The sequence below is a fragment of the Procambarus clarkii genome, chromosome 76 (assembly GCF_040958095.1).
Source record: "Procambarus clarkii isolate CNS0578487 chromosome 76, FALCON_Pclarkii_2.0, whole genome shotgun sequence".
In the NCBI taxonomy this organism is placed as follows: Eukaryota; Metazoa; Arthropoda; class Malacostraca; order Decapoda; family Cambaridae; genus Procambarus; species Procambarus clarkii.
In genome coordinates this window covers 2112178-2134582 of record NC_091225.1, presented here as the reverse complement: position 1 = coordinate 2134582, position 22405 = coordinate 2112178, and the positions used below count along the sequence as shown (strand labels likewise).

At 42.4% G+C, this 22405-nt stretch overlaps 1 long non-coding RNA gene and 1 pseudogene across 1 annotated transcript in view; both read left to right on the top strand.

Annotated features, from left to right (window-relative positions):
• Positions 1–2384, top strand: part of LOC138357160 (uncharacterized) — a 93193-nt gene extending 90809 nt beyond the window's left edge. Inside the window, exon 3 of the long non-coding RNA XR_011224837.1 lies at positions 2266–2384. This is a non-coding gene — a long non-coding RNA (uncharacterized lncRNA). The remainder of the gene's footprint in view (positions 1–2265) is intronic.
• Positions 2385–15344: 12960 nt separating this feature from the next.
• Positions 15345–22405, top strand: part of LOC123771518 (probable glutamate receptor) — a 146041-nt pseudogene continuing 138980 nt past the window's right edge.

The window sequence follows — 22405 nt, the reverse complement described above, 5'->3', positions numbered from 1 at the left end:
AAGAATGACAGAGGATGGAAGGGTCCGACCATCAAAGGTGATCTTCACAACACAAAGGGGCTGACGGCGACGACCACGAGGGGGACGAGTAAACGAGTCTACCTGGGGGACAGAATGGCCTTGAGCATCAAGGATATGCCGAATGTCATCGTGGCAGTCCTGTAGATTCCGAACACCGGTTGCAACATGGGGCGGGAGGAGAATAGTGCCAGCACTGGCATTCAACCAGGTGTTCTTTGAGACCCGAACAGGGATCTCGCCAAAGCAGGATAAGGCAGCCAAGCGGGAAGCTGCATCCTGAGAAGGAGCAGCAACGACACGTGTACCGCGACGAGTGGGGTTGAAGGTAACAGACGCATCCACGGAATCAACAAGATGCCGATGGAGGGAGAAATCGTCAAGAGGCTGGAGATCAAAGTATTTGGTCCATGAAGTGGGACGAAACAAGGCCTGATACGCATCAGTACGGGAAGGAATCCAGCGAGTGCGGCCGTGGCGCGGACGGCATTGAGAACCCCCAGGGAGAGAGGGGTCAAAAGGCGCAGTAGTCACAACGAAAGACTTAGCCGCACCAGGGGACGAAGTGGTCACCACTGGGGGCTGGAGGCTTGACCCAACCACAGAAGAGGGAGGGGAGCTGGGGGAAGAAGTCAGGTCAAAGGAGGAGCAAGGTCGGGGCCCAACGCATCGGGGGCTACAGAGCCTGGTCTTCCAATACAGGCCGACTCGGGGGCTTGGTCGCCCACCCCACGAGCCTGAGAGGGTACAACAGAAACTATCATCGACATATAGATGAAGAGAAAGAAATTCATCCACGAATGTGCCCCCATACCCACCATGGAGCCACAATTAGAGGCAGGACACCCAACAGGAAGCTATCGCCGATCATGCCGGGGCCCTCTAGGGGTGCGTCGTGAGTATACGCCCCACAAACGCCACCTTAAGAACCGTCAGTCCGTCGAGATCGGGTTCAGCGACGAAAGGGGGATTGACAATAAAATGTTCCCCTCGCTCGAGACGTTGGGTACTACAGTTCTACGGGTGCAAGAGTATGCCTCCTCAAGCACCCGGGCGTCAAAATAGAAGAAGTCCAAAGGAATAACCAAAACAAGCAAAAGGTCGGCAGGAAATGACAAGCAGATAGGAGAAGAGGGGGAGAAAAATGAAACATAAGGAAAAGCGATCTGGCACAATTAGAGAAGACAGCAGCAGGAGTGCAAGGCCACAAAAGGACAGAGGACTGTCCCATGGAGCATCACACTCTGGCAGCCGTCCACTAAGCCCCCTCACGGCGCCAACGAGCCGGATGGGGAGGGGGATTGGCTATTAGAATTTCGCACCTTGCAGTGCATCTCATTGCTATCCATAATTTAACCGTAGTCGTATAAAGCAAGCATATATCCCACAGCTTCAAAAGTTTCTCAAGAACTATCCCTTTCTCAGAGTAAATGATAAAATCTTCTATTTTTTAGTATTTCTTACCATCAAGCTTTTCACTCCCGCGACTACCCACACAAAAATGGTAGACAACTGTTTCTTATACGAGAGTCTGACAGACACTAACACAGAGACAGGGAGAAGCAAACATACAGAGGCAGAAAGACACAAAAATACAGACAGTTGATGGATGGATAAATGGATATATATACTGATAGTTTGGATGGATTTATGTATAGATGGGATACATTGATAGTATGATGGATGGATATAGGTTGATTGACAAAAATATGGTATATTGATGGATAGAGAGACACATTATGTAGATTCATGGATAGATAGAGGGACGAATTATCTCTAATTAGTCAGTGTTTTCTTTTTGCGTTTATGCTCATTCATTTCTATGCAAGCTTTAATTAAATTATGTAATTCGTTTTTTGCAAGAAGCCTTCAACTCGGATTTATGCCTTACTTTTCAACTTTCCCAACACCTCAAACCTCAACTCTCTCCTTTCCATTTATATTGATTTTGTTCACTTCATTTATCTTTTTTCGGTTCGATCATTGACGTGGAAAGGACCAATATATAGCCACTTTCCTTTAATGTGAGGGTTGGGGTATTTGTGAATACACAACAAAGACCACATTAGATATCACAATTTCCTAAAAAGTTTTTTAATTCATAAAAGCATACATCATTTGAAATTTTTATAGCATTTAGGAATTACCATTTAACAAATTCATTACATATAAAAACTTCCATGATAATTGTAGTTTGTGAATATTCAAACTTTAATAAAGAGAATGCAATAATTTGAAGTTTTTCAGGGAAAAGCCATGACTTGACTCTTGCTGGAGAGGCCATAGGAGCTGTGTTGTCTCAGGCAACTGAGGCCTACTGTTCCGTCTTCCTCCTCTCCGATGGTAGCACGATGGGTGACCATGTCTTGAAGGTATGCTACCGACAGATTAAAGTGATTAAAGTAAAGATTAATGAGCAATTCACTCTATCCACCATGAGAGTGAGAGAAAACCCAGAACGAGAAGATGCCAATGATGATGTCACTACCTAAAACTCCATGCCCACTACACCTGACTAATCATTGTAGGTATAGGTTATTTACCTATACATCTTACCTTTATTCTTCATCCCACACCTATTTGTATGTACCTCACCTCCCAGCAGCATAAATCCGATAGGCCTTCTATTCGTCACTTTTGGGCTATTCATGCCCGTGGCACCTTTTGGGTGGCTTAATCTTCATCATCTATTCGTCACACACAGTTACAGCCCCGCTTCGGTGCCAGGTAAGTCTACTACGGGCTCACAATAGCCGGTTCTATTTTGAACTCTTGTTCCGAAAAGCTAAATCTAAAACAAAAAACAAATATATTCGTCACATTACGGGCTATTCATGCCCGTGCCACCTCTTGGGTGGCTTACTCTTTATCAATCAATTAATCTGTTCGCCAACCCCCCCACACACATTGCGACCCTTTGAATGTGTGGACACAATGCGACCCAAAAGTCTAATGGTTAGAGCTATCCCCACCTTGACGATCATGCTTAAAGGGAAAAGCGATATTCTGAAGATCCTGAAGGACGTGGACGGTATCACACCCACTGACATTAGTCAGGAAGGTGATGATATCGTGCTCTTCTTTTCATGTGAGGAAGAATTAGAAAAACTTTTAACCAACGATGCCATACTTCGCAAGGATTGATTAAAGTATACAGGATTCTTCCGGCCAGGAACTGACGTGGGAAGGGAGGATGTAGGTGGTGCGTACATCCTCACTTACCATGTTAGTTCCTGGCTGAGAGAACTGTTTTTACCAGGAGGACCAACCAGTGGATCCCTGACCGACCGCAACATAAGATCATAGACAATATCGAGGACGAAAATCCGAACCTAGGTGTATTCAACCTAGAGTTCTGCAGCACCAACAAATCCTCAATGAAGATTACTTTCACCGCCATAGCTGCGGCCACACATCCAGGCAGCCACACAAGGTTTCTACTGTTTTGGCTTACAAATACAACTCCACCAAGTAAAAAAGGAACAATACCATGAGATCCAGCAGTGCTTCAAGTGCTACGAGCTCTCCCACCTCACCAACAACTGTCAACACCCCGTCCAGAAGTGTAGCCTGTGCGCATGGGAGCAGCACTACTCCATATGCAAGGCAACAACCGATCACTGCTTGGCAATCACCCAGCAATTTCCTACCGCTGCCCCTGCAGATAGGACATCATCAATAACCAGGTTGAAGCCAAGAGAAACAACCCTTCTACCTCCGCCACCAGAGCCCTTGCCTCTCAACCTACCACATCAGCTCCCACCAACCGACCAGAAGACTTTCCAGTCTTACCAATTAGTGGCTCCTCCCACCAGGCGACCCAGCTTTCACATTGGGGATCCATGGCCGAACAAGCTCCTTCGCAGTCCCCTGCATCACGTGCAGGCATTATCCCAAGTCTTATTAGACTAGCGGAGAGGATTGCCAGACCAGACAACCACCGTTTTGTCGGTGAACTGAACCCATTAAACCTAGCCAATGGCCTGGACTCCATCATAGCCCCTGGCACAAGTCTCACTGCCTCCACTACCACTCTGGAGACTACCACCAGGACGACCACGAGGTCGATTTCAACACAGACTCCAGGACCTAGATTCATGAAGCTCCATGTATTTCTTCGTAAGTATGTCTGCTACGAAGGTTCCTAAGTACCGGCTAAGGACGCGCCAAAGGGCGATTCAGAAAAGTATACGTACGAAGATTTTTAAGTAGTTCACTTGGGTCTCACTAGATGTCACTAGGGCTTTTAGTTTGACCAATCAGAGAGAAGGTAACATTTTTCATCTTACAGCTGTAGCCAATCATGACGCTAGCATTTTGGAGCTTATCTGTGATGCACTTGCTACTTATTTACGTCGAATTTTCTTAAACAATTAGTATATTTCGAAGTTAAACTATGTTTTTTCAACAATTACAGTCAGCACCAAAAATGTAGTAAACAAATATGTTACATTTTTTGTTTACCTACGTAATTCTAAAAGATAGTGTATAGCTTTCCTTGTCGCTCCCAAGATTTGAGAAGCAATGGTATTTATTTATGTAAATGTTTGCCTAAATTTACCCAAGGGCCACTAACTATCTAGTGGCCTTGATGAGGACAAAAAGACGGGGGCTTGTTAAGTCCCGCCAATTGTCCTAATGACATTTTCAAGTGGATTTTGGCATTTACGGGTTCAACGGGTAGACGGTTCCCTGGGTTTATAACCCTCAGGGTGAAAAATCATCTGTTTTCAGTCGTACGTGAGAGGACATTCTCTCCAACACTATATCTGTGATTGCTACGTTATCAGTGACTTCTGACCAAATGGAATAAGGTACTTTGAACTCTGTAATTACTTCATACACTCAGGAATATTGGAAGATATTCTTGTGCTGTACCCAGATTTTGCTATTTGGGGCTAATAGATCAGCACTACATTTCTTATTCTCTCCTGATTCCATGTTTGACTTGTCGTCCTATGAGGTGGGGATGTTGGAGGAGCTTGTAGGTAGTTTATGATCTACACTGTAATCTTTCATGTAGAATAGGGTAGCAGCATATTGCTGTGTATACCTAAGCTTGTTAATAAAAAGGAATCAGTAATAAAGGTTTTAAGTTATAGCTTGTATTATTATTATTACCAGTATTATCCTTATTAAATCATAAATGTTAACCATGGATCATTAAGATCTCATATTGATTTGTAATATTAGTAATGTTGACCAAACCACACACTAGAAAAATAAAGACAATAGTGTTATTAATATTTCTTGTGAATCATTAAATTGTGCAGTATGTCTCAATTTTTTACTTCTTTGGATAAACAGTAGAAGAAATAGGATAAACATCCCATAAATATTTGTTTCATTATATTTTCTTACTTAAATAACTGGATCAATATTCTTACAACTGACAGGATTTGTTCTACTCACAGGTGAATTATCAGTTAAAAAAAAATTGGTTTATTGTAAACACACAATGGTGCTACATAGCGTTCCCGGCTTGGTGCCTTTTGATAATTATTGTTAGACACAGCCAAATTGTGTAACAGGAAGAGGTCTTGGACACAAATTTGATCCATGCTAAATGTAAAGGAATCAGCTGAGCATTACTCAAATAAAATAGCCTGCCTCAGTTTATAAGGTAAATAAAATAAGCTGCCTCAGGTTAAGGCAAATAAAATAAAATAAGCATTCCTCAAATAAGTAGCTGCCTCACCTCACTGCCTTACTGCTACACAGCCTTCCCGGCTTGGTGCCTCCTTTTGATAATTACTTATTGTTATACAGCCAAATTGTGTAACAGGAAGAGGTGTTGGACCCCTACTTCCTCCTCTCTTTTTTAAAAGGCCATAATAGTTCATATAGCCATAATTATAGGCTTCGGTATTCAATGAGAAAAGTTTTTGAAGTTTTTACCCTTATCCTCACCTAAGATCATTTGTGCAGAATATTTTTCTTTTATGTCTCACCCAGATTTAATTTCAAATTAAAACCAAACAAAATAAATTAAAAATGGGTATGTATAGCTAAGGTACACCCCCCCCCCTAGCTTTTCATATTACTAGGTGAATAGGGGCATTTGGTGATAGAAATGCTCCCACTAGCCCAGGTTCATCACCTCTCATATTTCATGTTCACCAGTGTTTATTTACTTAATAACTACTGGTATAATATCTTGCCATTATTAAACTAGTTCTAATATCATAAAGACATTTTACTACAAGTTTCAAGCAGAGAATGCATATATAGTTAACACAAATGACTCCGTCTTGAAACTCGCCAGCTAAAATGTTTTGTTTATAAAAAAACGATCTGTGTTGTGTAGTAGAGAAAAACTTAGTTATATCCAGTTTACTTAAAGCTACGAGTGGTCGAGGCCGTCCTTAAATCGAGGCGGTGTACTTACGAAAATTTTCCTTCTTAAATGCCTACCTGAATACCGACGTAGCCGCTACGAAGGTGCTAAGAAGAAAAATATTTGTAAGTACGTACGTAACTGCTTCATGAATCTGACCCCAGAACCACCCAAGACCCGGGTGGCACAAACAGAGGCATTTCCCTCACCAGCTCCCAACACTCCTATCTTCACCATCTCGGTAAACGTGCTGCCTACAAATACTAACAGCCCCACCAACCCACAACCACCAATTCACGATACTTAAACCTACTTCAGGCTGCGAGACGAAAGACAAAACCACCAACTACGGATGTTACGGACTCCTCAGATGAGGATATCTTAGTACGAGCTCCATTGTCATAGCACAAATACGACACCTACTCGGTACCAGACCTCCTCATGGAGGTCACCTCACCAAACTCCAACGACAGCACGGCTCAGCCAAAGTCTCATGCGAAGAAAAAACGGAAGACCTGGATGTCTACATTAACCCCACCAGCTCCATAACTGGTACAGCCAGCCCTCCGAGGCTGAAATCCCCCATGAAGACCCCAATCCATCCTCAGATCTCTAGTATCAACTATTGATACTGATAATGGTTCCAAAGAGCTTCCACTTATGGACTCCCCATAGCCTGTGCAACTTGGAACTTTTTGTTCCGAGTAGCTGAATCTAAAACAACTTGTTCGTCACAGATTGTTCATCGCGCAGTGTTGTGCAGTGCGACCATGTCCCACCAGGAAATGATTCTCCTGACCATACTTCTGAAATTATTAGGTGAGAAGGACACAATAATCTCGTGGCAAGAGCAAGGAAGATTGTTGAAAATACAGGAATAATGAACCAGAGGATAACCCTCTCACAATGAGCTACCTTGGATAATTGTAGGAAACGTAAAAGACAAATAAAAGACACCACAACCCAACCCAGACTTTCCTCTCCTATCAAGAAAGAAAGGCAACCAACGGCATATCAAGTGACTATTGTTCCAATGATTATTGCCTCCCTTACAGAGACCTTCGGCAAGATGCTTGAAAATGCATTCCAAACACTGGAACAGACCAACCCTCAATAAAGGAAGGAAATGTAAACTGAGTTAAAAAATAATCAACTGAACTTATTTCTTCCACACTTCTACAAGACCTTCCTGAAATGGTTGACGAAGTAGAAGTCGAAGAGGGCGACGGAACTTAATGGTTTCAGCACCCAATGGCAGTCTCCACTCCAGCCAGGAAGACACAAGCCGTCGGGGAAATCAGCACATTAGAAACCACCATGGACTCCATGGATTCAACTCTAACAAAATAATAGACAATCTCAAGCTTACAAAATTAAATATCCAAAGATTAAAAGCAAAGCATAAACCTCAGAGCAGTACTTTTCGAGGACAACATTGATATTGTTTTACTTCAAGAAACACTCACCAGGACTGAAAGAAGTATCAATATCCCAGGATACCAAGGTTTCCACTGCCCAGTGGCACAAAGTGGCACCAGAGGAACTTCAATACATGTAAGAAATTATATCAATACCACGGCAGTGACAGACCTGCCTAACAGTGGTGAGAACGTCGAAATTATGGGAGTTAATCTCACTGAGGAAATAAATGTTGTCAGTCTTCATTGTATACAGGACCTATACAGAACACGACATGGATCTCTCCGTAATCTTTGAAATAGCAGTCACCACACCTACTATCATCTCTTGTGAATTCAACGCTCATGTATTTCCCTTTCCCAGAGTATTTACACTAATGGATCCTTGCATCAGTCCTATGGTGCAGCTAGAAGTGCAGTTGTTTTGACAGAGAGAGAGATGGTTCCTTCTCCCACGAGTGTGGAGCGCGTCTAACTGGGCCTCATCTCTTCAAACAGAATTGATTGCCATAATCCTTGCACTCGAGCGCGTATATGAATCCAAAGTTGACACACTAATTGTGACTTCTTGTCATCCTTGACTACCCTCAGCTCCCCAGGGCATAACTGTGACGTTCTTATCTCTGAAGCTAGACACAGATATAATGAAATAATCAATGATGGAGTCAGAGTTTGTCTCCTGTGAATTCCTTCCCATATTGGTTTCCGAATGCATGATCGAACTGATGAGTTTGCCAAGACTTTTGCTCGTAAAGAGGGAATTGATTACCAACTTGGACTGCCTTTGAGCAGCCTGAGGGCAGTAATATTCCGGGAACATCTACTAAATTTCGAAGAATTGAGGCAAAGTGAAATTTATACCAGTTCCTCCATCTATCATCATTCTATTATGCAGGAAGTACCGCACGTCTATGGGTCATCCAATAAGGTTAGCAGACTCTTAGATGTTGCCACTGCTAGGCTTAGGCTTGGCTACAAGTACCTCTGGGAGTTTGTTACATCTGCTGATGTAGATTTGACTAAATGTAAACTCTATCAGAAGAACTGTTTGCAAACTTTGCGTCATATCCTGGAATGTGAAAAAATCGAGGAATTCACAGATAACATCATCAATGGTGTCCAAGAAATGTGTAAGTACTTTGTTACGGCCCTCTCGGAACGCAACGGGGTTCTCACTCTGATGTTGTTAGAGTCAGATATAGATATCCGTTCCCAAGCCAGTAGTGGCTATCAAGGGATGAGATCCGTGACGCAAGTAACTTAAAGGGAGTAGGGAAAGAAAGCTAAGAACTTAATATTATAATTTTCACCATCACCGATTAAATATATAAAATAAAAGAGTGCACAAGGGGGAGGGGTATTAACACTTTACAAGGGGATTAATCCACAATCGATGTCTTCTGCTGAAGACGCTGGTGCCATAACTCTCGGTGCTCTCTTCGTGGCCTCACAATTAATTCTCCAAAGAAGTGGAGCCTACCCTGGCCACAGGTCAGCCAAAACACGGGTCCACTGGGGGCACCGCCGTGGAGGCCGTCAACCACACGTCCAGCTGGTCTGCTGGCAGGGTCTGAGCCCACAAGGCTGGTACGGCCACTCCACGGACGATAAAAGGGGAACGCCCTAGACAGGAGCTTCGTGTGACACCACAAGTCACTCTCCTGTCTTCAGTACCCCAGTGGATGATCGTCTCCAACAGTCGGTCCCGGGTAAATCCTTTTACTGCCACTCCACTGGCAGGCTAACACACCACAGTGTTCTTCCGGGGGGGGCGACGTCACAACAGCTGCAGCTAGGTTCAAGGTATGGAGACTGGCTGCCTCGGGTAGACTGACTCCACTTCCATCACAGCAGTCCCAGGTCGGCTCTGTAAGCAGACACGTCATCAATAACTGGGACACTAATACACCTCACTTACGGGCTCGGGCACAAACATCTGACGTATCCAGTCCATAGATGGCGCTGTCGTCGGAGCACCACCTCACCAGAGGTCAGTGGCGGCGGTGTAGAGTGCTGAACCAGACTGGAAACTGGCCCTCGTAGCTAGTACACGGCATCCTCACCAGGTGTCGTCGTCGTTTGGCGGGGGTTTTCGGGAGCTGACCCACAGATGGCGCGGTCGTTACTACTCCATGCTCGGACGATGGATCCGGGTTCGTAACATACTTCATTCATAATGCTGTGCTGCTCGAAATAATACCGAAGTATCCAAAATTTGCTTACTGTAGGTAATGCATGCACATGGCTGTAAAGCTGCCACCCAGTTGGGTGGGTGTGGAGCAAGACTAGTAACTGTGTGACACACCATAGATGTAAAGTGTCTTGTATAGTGACTATTGTGAGCCTCTTGTTGAATCACTTTTGATACAAAAGATTATTTATGTGTGTATTTGTGTAGGTGATTGTATATTTATGTGTATGTATATATGTATATGTATATATGTATATGTATATATGTATATGTATATATGTATATGTATATATGTATATGTTAGTATATTTTGGTAGCAGTCTTTCCTGTAGACATATATTATTAAATATGACCGAAAAAGTAAGATTAATAATTCTAACACGAATTTTCTCTATGTTTCTTATATTTCTTTTCACTGCTGTGAAAAGAAATATAAGAAACATAGAGAAAATTCGTGTTAGAATTATTAATCTTACTTTTTCGGTCATATTTAATAATATATGTATATGTGTATATGTATATATGTATATGTATATATATGTATATATATATATGTATATATGTACATATGAGTACGTGTACATGTATATATAACATTAATAATTGTGTAACTAGCGTCAAAAGATTGTTATTTGCTTAGTTAAACGAAGTAGAGGGTTCAGTTCCTGAACCGATTATGTGCCTCTGTAGCCCTTTACACGACCGCCCACGGGATAGGTATGGGGTGCAGAATAAAGAAAGAAATTGAATTGAATTCAACGCTCGTAGTGAATTACTACTTGATTCACCAAGAACCGACGCCAACGGAAGACATATTAAAAACCTTTTGGATTAAGTGCCTGAAGTCAGTCTGCTTAACTCAACGGAACCAACCCACACTGGTAAGAGGGAAGCTGGACCTCACGTTTGTCTCTACCAGCATTTATGAGTTGTGTCATTGGTCAGTTGACCATGTACTGACTACTGACAACTTTGCTACAAAACCAGTTATTAATATAGCACTACCTCCCAGACCTCCAGCTCCCGAGCCCGGATGGGACTTTATCAAAGCAGATTAGACGAAGTTTCAGGAATCTCTCGAAACTTTGCACAAAACTACACTCCTCCTGACAACACCGACGAAATAGAAAAAATATTTAGAAATGCAAGACATAGAGCAGCAAATCACGCCATCCCCAAGAGGAAAAAAAATACCCAACAACATAAGTACCATTGGTATTACTGTGATTGGATCAAAGAACTACATAACAGACTAAATTGTGCACGAAAGAATGTCAGATGAGATAGAACCAAAGCTAATTTAGGACTTTTTAGAGGGGTCCGAGATCATGTGCACGAAGAAACAGCAAAAATCAGAGAAGAAAAATGACTCAAGTGGTGTGCCAAGCTAAATCAGCATACATCCTTGCGCGACATCTGGGAGGCAGATCAACAGGGCCAAAGGAAAATCGCCTCCTGTTACTCCCGCATCATGTTCATTCAGAGCAAGAAGCAGAAAGATTAGTAAATCTATATGCTTCAAGAGCCAGCTCCACTCAACTTCCTCAAGCAACTCTGGCTCACCAACAAAGACTTCAATCTTGAGGTTATCTTCTTGAGATGATTTCGGGGCTTTAGTGTGCCCGTGGCCCAGTCCTCGACCAGGCCTCCACCCCCAGGAAGCAGCCAGTGACTGATGACTAACACCCAGGTACCTATTTTACTGCTAGGTAACAGGGGCATAGGGTGAAAGAAACTATGCCCATTGTTTCTCGCCGGCGCCTGGGATCGAACCCAGGACCACAGGATCACAAGTCCAGTGTGCTGTCCGCTCGGCCGACCGGCTCCCTGATGGTGCCAAGCAGTAAGACAGAAAAAATAGACGATGCTTTAGCCTTACCTGACGAACTAGACTAACCTTTCAATCTGAAAGAATTCAGAAGATCTACAAAGAAAACTAAAACACAGCTCCATGTGAGGACAAAATCACCTGCAACATGCTGTCCAAGCTAGGAGAAAAGGGTAAAGAAACCTTCTTGAATCTCATCAAAAGAGTATGGATGATAAAAACTCGACCACTCTCTTGGAAGAGTGCAATTTTTGTTACCATTCCAAAACCCAAAGGCCCAGAAAATCCATGACCCATCTCATTAGCAAGCAGTCTGGCCAAAAACTGCGAAAAAATTGGCTCTTAATCGCACTGACTGGAAAGCCAATCCACTGTAACAAAATATGTTTACTTACAGAAAAGGTGTTGGATCAACAGAATGCCTTACCTCTCTCCTAAACCAACTCATTGACATACCAGGAATCCTTGTTTTACTAGACTTAGAAAACGCCTGCAAGCTAGCTAATGCTCCAGCTACACTATGCTGCCTGGTAGATAAGAAAATCGAAGGACATGCTCTTGTCTTTGCCAATGAAAACCTGCTTAACCGAGAAGCTAAAGTCAAATTCCAAGAAAAATCATTCTCAACAAAGAGGCTGGAAAACGGGATTCCGCAAGGAAAGAATACTAAGCCCCTTTCTCTTCATTTGTCTCATGGAACAATTCAAGAAGCTCAAGTTACCAAAACCCAAACTGCTTAACTATGCAGACAACGTTTTGGTCATCATCAATGGCATAGATGCCAGGAACCATGCACAAAAATGCCTATATATCATCAGCAGGGAAGCAGAACGCATAGCAGTGAGAATAAACAGCAATAACACCAAAGCAATGGCCGTTAAAATGAGAACGTGAGAACATTGTGAGAACTGGGAGACTGGACTCACAATACAAGGACACGATATTGAGTGGGGTTACCTCTTTTCAATACCTAGGAGTCGTAACAGACAGCCAGTTGATATTCACTCAAGAAATTTATTATTTTCGGCAACGTTGTAAAACCACAAACTTAGCTTTGCGCTCCCTGACAAGTCTTAGAGTTGGTGAATCACTACCAGTACTCAAAATGTACTACGTTCAAGCAGTTAGGTCTCACATTGACAATGGTGCTTCTGCTCTTACATTCCTTAGTGATAACCAATGGGAGAAACTGGAAGTGACTCAAAATCATGCCCTCAGAACAAAGCTGGGAGCACCTATGTGGACGCGTCAAGTGAATCTGAGAATGGAAACCAACTTACCATCCTTAGAAAACAGGATCAAATAAAGACAAGTCACCCTAACACTAAAACTTGTTGGAACATCCGCCAGACTGTCAATCAAAGATAGCATACACAGAACGCTTCACAGAAACCTTCCAAATAGAACAAGTGCATGGACGGATAATCTAATCAAGATTCTAGAGAAAGTGGACTTCAAACGGACCATTAAAAACAAAGAAGATAAACCTTATCAATACTTTCGGCATCCTACTCCGTGGGAAGAATCGAATCTAAAGATAATCATTGAAGGATTACCAGTTAAAAAATCAGCATGTGACACGCAGAAGCTCAAAGCAGTCATTGAACAACAAATGGAAACCATCTCAAGACCTAGAATCACTCACATCTTCACAGATGGATCAGTTGATCAAGAAAGAGGTTCTGCTGGGGCAGCAGTTTACACTATCAACCATGAAGCTTACTGGAGCATGAATAGCGAGTGCTCAACATTGCAAACAGAATTATATGCCCTGAACGAGGCCATTAATTATACAACTGAGAATAATTTACATGATGTCATTCATACCGACTCTAAATCTTCGCTCCAGGCACTGTTATCCAGCCAGCAGAGAGACAATTTACAACTCTTCACAGGAATCCTACGTATAGGAAAAAAATGTCCATCTAGGGCTGTATATAACCTTAAATTGGATACCAAGTCACATTGGCATAGATGGTAATGAAAAGGCAGACTGGCAAAATCTGCCACTGCTCTATCTGTTGTACAGGCTCCACAACAGGCTGTTGTACAAATACCTCCAAGTTTTTCAAAGATTAAGGAGCAAATCAAGAAGAAAATACTCCCACCTATCAAACGTTGCCACAGAACCAAAGTAGCGGAAAGAAGATCCACTGCTATGTGGTTCGAAAAATTCACTGGGTACTATTCTTTCAAGCCTGGCAAGACGATATCCAGAGACATTGCAGTAGCCATACACAGACTCAGACTTGGTTACAAGTGTTGCTGGGAGATAATAAACTCAATAGTTAAAGAGTGTCACATTAATGGAACTGATGCAAAGGCACCACTATTGCACTATTTACTGGAATGTGAAGCAACTGAAGCCTTGCGCATCAAACTCAACATTCAACCAACAAGATCAGCTGCATTAGATGCAAAATCAACAGTGACTACAATGGTTAGAAAAGCAGTGAAGGATGGGACACACTAGTGAACACTGCATCTATATCCGCCACCTAGATAATGTTATTAAAATAAGACTAAAACCAGTGTGCTAAAACTGAAGCGGAAAAGAAATGGGAGGAAAGGAAGAAACCCCAGCTCCATTTAAAACTTTATCCCAAATACCAGAGTAACAAGGTTATTGCGAATAACCAAACTCAATTACGCATTCACCATAGCCCGCGCTACATGGAAATTTTGTTACGAGTAGCTGAATCTAAAACAACTTTATCCTGTTTTTGAAGGAGAGTTCGAAGCGAACTCGAAGGGGTTCGAAGCGAACACAATGCTTTGAGCCCGTGCTATGAGACCATCAAACACAACTTTGCTGCAGACCCAAACTCCTATGGTCCAGGGGCTACCTACACCATGTTGCATAGGGTCAAGGTTCACCTCTGTGAACCTCATTTTCTCCACCGCCGACATTTTTGCCCAAATCTCCGCTATCGCCAACGTCTCACTGCACGACATCCTGGAGACAAGAGAGGGTGTTCACCTGCTCTTCTCCAGCGTTCAGGACCCTGAGAAGATATTCACCACCACCGCCTCGACTACCCTGCAAGATGCCGGCCTCATCCTCACGCCACTTTGATGCTACCATGTTTGCCAGGAATATCAGCACATAGATCACCGAACGCGACGACGACGACATCAACGCCTGCATCAACAATCAGAACTCGACGCTGACAGCGGTAGCGGTCAAAAGCATTTCCAATGCCGAAGTCAAGTGCAGAAAAGCAGGACGGATCCTTCACATGGTCGTCCCGTAAGAATGCCTCGAAAACCTCTGCGATTACCACACCTTGAAGAAGGAAATTCGACTAGACTACAAACTTCGGGGAACTAGGATAATGAAACCAATTCTCTTGTAACACCCGGACATCTCCTCCAGACCGGCCGATTGTGCCCAGCCCGCCGACAGCTCTGCTGACTCCTGTGGCACTGAACTGTGAGCGATGTGTAGACCCTATCTATTCCCTGGTCTGATCAGCCCTATTGTCTTGGATTGGATTTGCACGTTCACGGACCAAATCCTCAGATCTCCAGTAACAGCTATTGATAGTGATAATGGCTCCAAAGAACCTCCACTTACAGGCTCACTATAGCTCGTGTTACATGGAACTTATGTGTAGGAAGCTGAATCTAAAAACAAGATCCTGTCTTCTGCTTAGTTACAGCTCTGCTACTGTGTCAGGTAAGTCCAACTTGGGCTCACCATTGCCCGTGTAACTTGGAACTTTTTGTTCCGAGTAGCTGAATCTAAAACTTCAACACCTGTCTACTTTACGGGGTATTCATGCCCATGCACCCTCTTTAGTGGCTTAATCTTTATAAATCACTCAATCAATCCTGTGTTCTCCCATTCTTAAAGTTATATCTTGAGATGATTCGGGGATTTAGTGTCCCCGCGACCCGATCTTCGACCAGGCCTCCACCCCCCCGGAAGCAGCCCGTGACAGCTGACTAACACCCAGGTATCTATTTTACTGCTAGGTAACAGACACATAGGGTGAAAGAAACTCTGCCCATTGTTTCTCACCGGCGCCTGGGATCGAACCCAGGAACACAGGATCACAAGTTGTTACGGCCCTATTGGGTCGCAACCGGGTTCTTCTCTGATGTTATTAGAGTTTGGGTATCCGGCCCCAAGTTAGTAGTGGCTTTCAAGGGGTGTGTTCCGTAACGCAAGTTAAATTAAAGGGGAAGGGATACAAATGCACTGCTTTATATATATATATATATTTCTACCACCACCATAAAAAAATATATCACAGTCACACGCGGGGGCTATAACTACACTTATGTACAATAACTTGTCTTCCTCCGAAGACTCAGGATGTTCCACGGTGCTCACGATGAGTAGCCCTGGTTCTCTTCTTTGTGGCCCACGATGAATCCTCTGATTCTCTTGGCGAATCTACCCTGGCCACAGGCCAGCCAAAACACAGTCCCACTGGGTGCTCCGTCGTGGAGGCCTTCAACCACACATCCAGCCTGTAGCTGGCTGGATGTGATTCCTAGAATCACATGAGACAAGCCCATGACATTACTCTAACAAGAGAAATGTTGAACAAGAATACTTGCATAATAGACAAAACCCAAGATTCAAGAAGATTACAAATTCTTGAGGCAATTCACATAAGAATAGAGCGACCTACCATGAACACCCAAATCACGGAACTATTTACTCTACCCACCATGAGAGTAAGGACAAGACAAGAACATATCGATGCCAACACAGAAGACAATGTCCAACATAACAGGCCAATTACACTGGATTAATCTTTGTGTTTAGATAGGAGATGCCTCGTATGGGCCAATAAGCCTTCTGCAGCCCCTATGTTTATCCCTTATGTATCCCCCCATGTTTTTCACCTTCATTGTATTATCACCTGACCTAATGCGGGTATAAAATCAACTAGTATTGTAAGATTGTTCACTTGAGAATGAACCATGGAGGTTCGAAACGTCGTGCAAATTATACAAATAAGTGTAATACACTCTATAGTAAATCACTTCTTTTCTTCACCTTAAAAGTACGAAAATGAGTTTTGGAGAACTCCTATTCCAATTAAGCCCTGATGCTAAGAAAATAGTTAGAGGGATAGAAGCCCTAAACCAGAAAATAATAAATACAGAATATGCGGTCATATTCAATGAAACATATATATATATATATATATATATATATATATATATATATATATATATATATATATATATATATATATATATATATATATATATATATATATATATATATATATATATATATAACTGAAAACTCACACCCCAGAAGTGACTTGAACCCATAATGCCGCGAGCAACGCAACTAATATGTACAGGAAGCCTTAATCCACTTGACCATCTCGACCGGACAAAAGGAGGTGATAGCCGAAGCTATTTGAACCACCCCCATCCTGTACATACCAGTTGTGTTGTTCCAGGCAGTATGGGTTAGAGTCACTTCTGGGGTGTGAGTTTTTAGTTATATATATATATATATATATATATATATATATATATATATATATATATATATATATATATATATATATATATATATATATATATATATATATATTTATATATATATATATATATATATATATATATATATATATATATATATATATATATATATATATATATATATATATACTCTGTGTCTATGCTTGATGCACAACTCTCCTAAACACGAGATTGAAGTTATACAACTTTATAACTAAACTCTCTCGTGTTTAGGAGAGTTGTGCATCAAGCATAGACACAGTTCTCCCATATTAACAAGGACTTGATGAAAAACGTAAAAATGACCCCTCACTTGCTCTAGTGCCCTTGGGAGATAGTGGTCTTTAGTGTGTATAAATACTCCGAAATTACCATCTCTCTAAGGGTCTGAGCGTGGTGCAGTGGGTTAAAGGCGTACCTGTTATGCCAGTTGCTGGAAGGCTTCTGTGCTGGCTAGGGTTCGAGTCTCCTGGTGGGAAAATGTTCTAAAGTTGTATAACTTTACTCTCGTGTTTAGGAGAGTTGTGCATCAAGCATAGACACAGTTCTCCCATATTAACAGGGACTTGATGAAAAACGTAAAAATGACCCCTCACTTGCTCTAGTGCCCTTGGGAGATGGTGGTCTTTGGTGTGTATAAATACTCCGAAATTACCATCTCTTTAAGGGTCTGAGCGTGGTACAGTGGGTTAAAGGCGTACCTGTTATGCCATTTGCTGGAAGGCTTCTGTGCTGGCTAGGGTTCGAGTCTCCTGGTGGGAAAGTGTTCTAAAGTTGTATATATATATATATATATATATATGCACAACTAGCCTAAACACGCAAGTGAAGTTATACAACTTTAGAACACTTTCCCACCAGGAGACTTGAACTTTAGCCAGCACAGAAGCTTTACAGCAACTGGCATAACAGGTACGATTTTAATCCACTGCACCACGCTCAGACCCTTAAAAGAGATGGTAATTTCGGGGTATTTAAACCCCCGAAAGATCTCCACCTCCCAAGGGCAACTAGAGCTAGTGAGGGGTCAATCACGTTTTTCATCAAGTCCCTGTTAAAATGGGAGAACTCTGTGTCTATGCTTGATGCACAACTTGCCTAAACACGCAAGTGAAGTTATACAACTTTAGAACACTTTCCTACCAGGAGACTCCAATTCTAGCCAGCACAGAAGCCTTACAGCAACTGGCATAACAGGTACGCCTTTAACCCACTGCACCACGCTCAGACCCTTAAAAGAGATGGTAATTTTGGGGTATTTAATGAGTGAGTGAGTGACCCCTCACTAGCTCTAGTTGCCCTTGGGAGGTGGTGATCTTTGGGGGGTTTAAATACCCCGAAATTACCATCTCTTTTAAGGGTCTGAGCATGGTGCAGTGGGTTTTAGGTGTACCTGTTATGCCAGTTGCTGTAAGGCTTCTGTGCTGGCTAGGATTCGGGTCTCCTGGTGGGAAAGTGTTCTAAAGTTGTATAACTTCACTTGCGTGTTTAGGCAAGTTGTGCATCAAGCATAGAAACAGTGTTCTCCCATTTTAACAGGGACTTGATGAAAAACGTGATTGACCCCTCACTAGCTCTAGTTGCCCTTGGGAGGTGGGGATCTTTCGGGGGTTTAAATACCCCAAAATTACCATCTCTTTTAAGGGTCTGAGCGTGGTGCAGTGGATTAAAATCGTGCCTGTTATGCCAGTTGCTGTAAAGCTTCTGTGCTGGCTAGGGTTCGAGTCTCCTGGTGGGAAAGTGTGCTAAAGATTATATATATATATATATATATATATATATATATATATATATATATATATATATATATATATATATATATATATATATATATATATATATATATTTTATTAAATATGACCGAAAAAGTAAGATTAATAATTCTAACACGAATTTTCTCAATCTTTCGTACATTACGCTTCACTGTTGGAGGTAAATCAAAAATCACTTCTCCAAAATTCATTTTTATTTCTAGTCTGACGCGACACGGGCGCGTTTCATAAAACTTATTACATTTTCAAAGACTTCACAAATACACAACTGATTAGAACTTACGTATCTCTGATTTTATATCTACATTTGAGTGAGGTGGGAGGGGTGATGTGGCATTAACACAAGACAGAACAAGAGGGGATATTAATAGGGTATTAAAAGTATCAACACAAGACAGAACAGAAACAATGGGTATTGAATAGAAGTGTTTGTAGAAAGCCTATTGGTCCATATTTCTTGATGCTTCTATTTGGAGCGGAGTCTTGAGGTGGGTAGAATATAGTTGTGCAATAATTGGCTGTTGATTGCTGGTGTTGACTTCTTGATGTGTAGTGCCTCGCAAACGTCAAGCCGCCTGCTATCGCTGTATCTATCGATGATTTCTGTGTTGTTTACTAGGATTTCTCTGGCGATGGTTTGGTTATGGGAAGAGATTATATGTTCCTTAATGGAGCCCTGTTGCTTATGCATAAGCTGTTGCATAAGCAACAGGGCTCCATTAAGGAACATATAATCTCTTCCCATAACCAAACCATCGCCAGAGAAATCCTAGTAAACAACACAGAAATCATCGATAGATACAGCTATAGCAGGCGGCTTGACGTTTGCGAGGCACTACACATCAAGAAGTCAACACCAGCAATCAACAGCCAATTATTGCACAACTATATTCTACCCACCTCAAGACTCCGCTCCAATATAGAAGCATCAAGAAATATGGACCAATAGGCTTTCTACAAACACTTCTATTCAATACCCATTGTTTCTGTTCTGTCTTGTGTTGATACTTTTAATACCCTATTAATATCCCCTCTTGTTCTGTCTTGTGTTAATGCCACATCACCCCTCCCACCTCACTCAAATGTAGATATAAAATCAGAGATACGTAAGTTCTAATCAGTTGTGTATTTGTGAAGTCTTTGAAAATGTAATAAGTTTTACGAAACGCGCCCGTGTCGCGTCAGACTAGAAATAAAAATGAATTTTGGAGAAGTGATTTTTGATTTACCTCCAACAGTGAAGCATAATGTACGAAAGATTGAGAAAATTCGTGTTAGAATTATTAATCTTACTTTTTCGGTCATATTTAATAATATATGTCTACAGGAAAGACTGCTACCAAAATATACTAATATATATATATATATATATATATATATATATATATATATATATATATATATATATATATATATATATATATATATATATATATATATATATATATATATATATATATATATATATATATATATATTTTTTTTATTTTTTTTTTTTTGAATAGAATAGGAAGGGAGTACCACCTCTAGCTGGAAGAAGGGGACCCATAGCCTCGGAGGAAACTACGCATAACGCATTAGAGGGAATGTTTAGATCCCCTCCAATACAGTTTCTGTGTGCTTTTCTCCTACCACCCTCTTCCTTTTTTATTTTTTGTGCTTTATTATGCATTTGATGGTTACAAGATATACATGGGTTGATACAAAAATGATAATGCAAAAAGGTGCTTAAAGGTTATGGATCTCTTGAAAAACACAACAATGGGAAACATTGATGAATGTCACAGACGGGTTCGATCATTGTTGCAAGTCAAACACTTCTTCGAATTCCTCTGAAGTTGGACTAGTGCCCAAGACGCAACAGGCATTTCCCTTCTGAATCGGAACACTGAGGCGCTGGAACAAGAAACTTTTTGCTCTCTGGTCTTTTGTAGCGCTGATCAATTTGTCCCCCAATTCCTTCAGGAACTTCAATGCATATTTTCCCCACGAACCGAGGGTCTCCGAGCCGATCGGAACAAAGCTGTAGCAGTGTGCTAGACCTCTGTATTTAATAATTTTCTGCGATTCCCTGAAAGAAGCAGCACCACCGCTTTCAGGTGTGCTGTAGTGGAGGTAGGTACTGGCCAGTGTGGCAGCGCACGTGTAGTCCCATACCACTTGCTTACCATCCTTCCAAGGTAGGAAGGTGACCCCATCAGGGCGCTTCTGAGGGTCGTTAGGTCTGGATAAGTGTGGTTCTCTTTGTGCCGGGCAGCGGGCTGTGGCGAGGCTCCTCTTGATGATGTCGTTGACTTCTTCATGTCTTGCAATTTTACCCTGTTATTTACGACATACCAGACCATAACGACCATATTGGTCTGCCATCGCAGTTCCGCAGATGCACCTATGTTCGGTGAGGATGGGGGCGGCAAGGCGAAGGGCAACTCCAATGCGGAGAGCGTCATGACTGAGGCGAGTTCCCAGGGCTGCATTGGGCACAGCAAATAAAAAATCCCCGGCGTGGGGTGCTGTTACCGCTAGGAGGCGGGCTTTGTTTTCAGCATCAGCTTTGTCAATCATTGCTGTGACAGTCTTTTCCATTATGGGGCTATCCCAGTGGGCCTGCTTGTGGTCTTTTGGGACTTGTGGTCGGGGTTGAGGGTGTGCAATGGTGTCCCATTGTCTGGCTGCTTCGATGAACGTTTGATCATGAGTTCCCGCTGTCTCTCTCATACGCTCTGGTAGGATCTGCCCTACCAATTCGTTGGCTGCTGTACATGAGGATAAGAATGCTGGAAGTGCTACCTCAGTTGCCTTTCGTATGCCTATCCCTCCAAATCTCACTGGTAGTGTTGCTTGGTTGCTTGGACTGTCATCTAAATCTAGGTTGAGCGCCTTCCTGAATATTGACCTGAGGAGCTCATCATATTGATTTAGAAGTGGGTTGCCAAAAGTTGGTGCACACCTTAAGAAGTATGTTAGCCTGGGCAAGGTAAGGCACTTTGTGAGAAGGTAGAGGGCATCGTGGGAGTCCAAGTCCCCAATTCTCTCTTCCATCCTCTTTAGGTCTCTAAACTTTTCGTCAAGGACTGCAGCAATGGCATTGTGGCCCAGAGGTGCTCCGAGTAGTGTGCTGTCGGTAGGTTTAACGACTGAGGCTTCTGGTAGAACTGATTTCACTGCTCTAATGATTACCTCACTGGATGCAATAATTTCGCACTTGGAGGGGTTAAGAACGAGACCCATGGACTCGCCCCGTGTCTTCACCAGCTGTAGGTCTTCTAGCAGGGAATCTTGTGTGCCTGCCAGAGTGCCATCATCCAGGAACCAGATGTTGAGCTCGCTGGACAGTTTGGTTGTAAT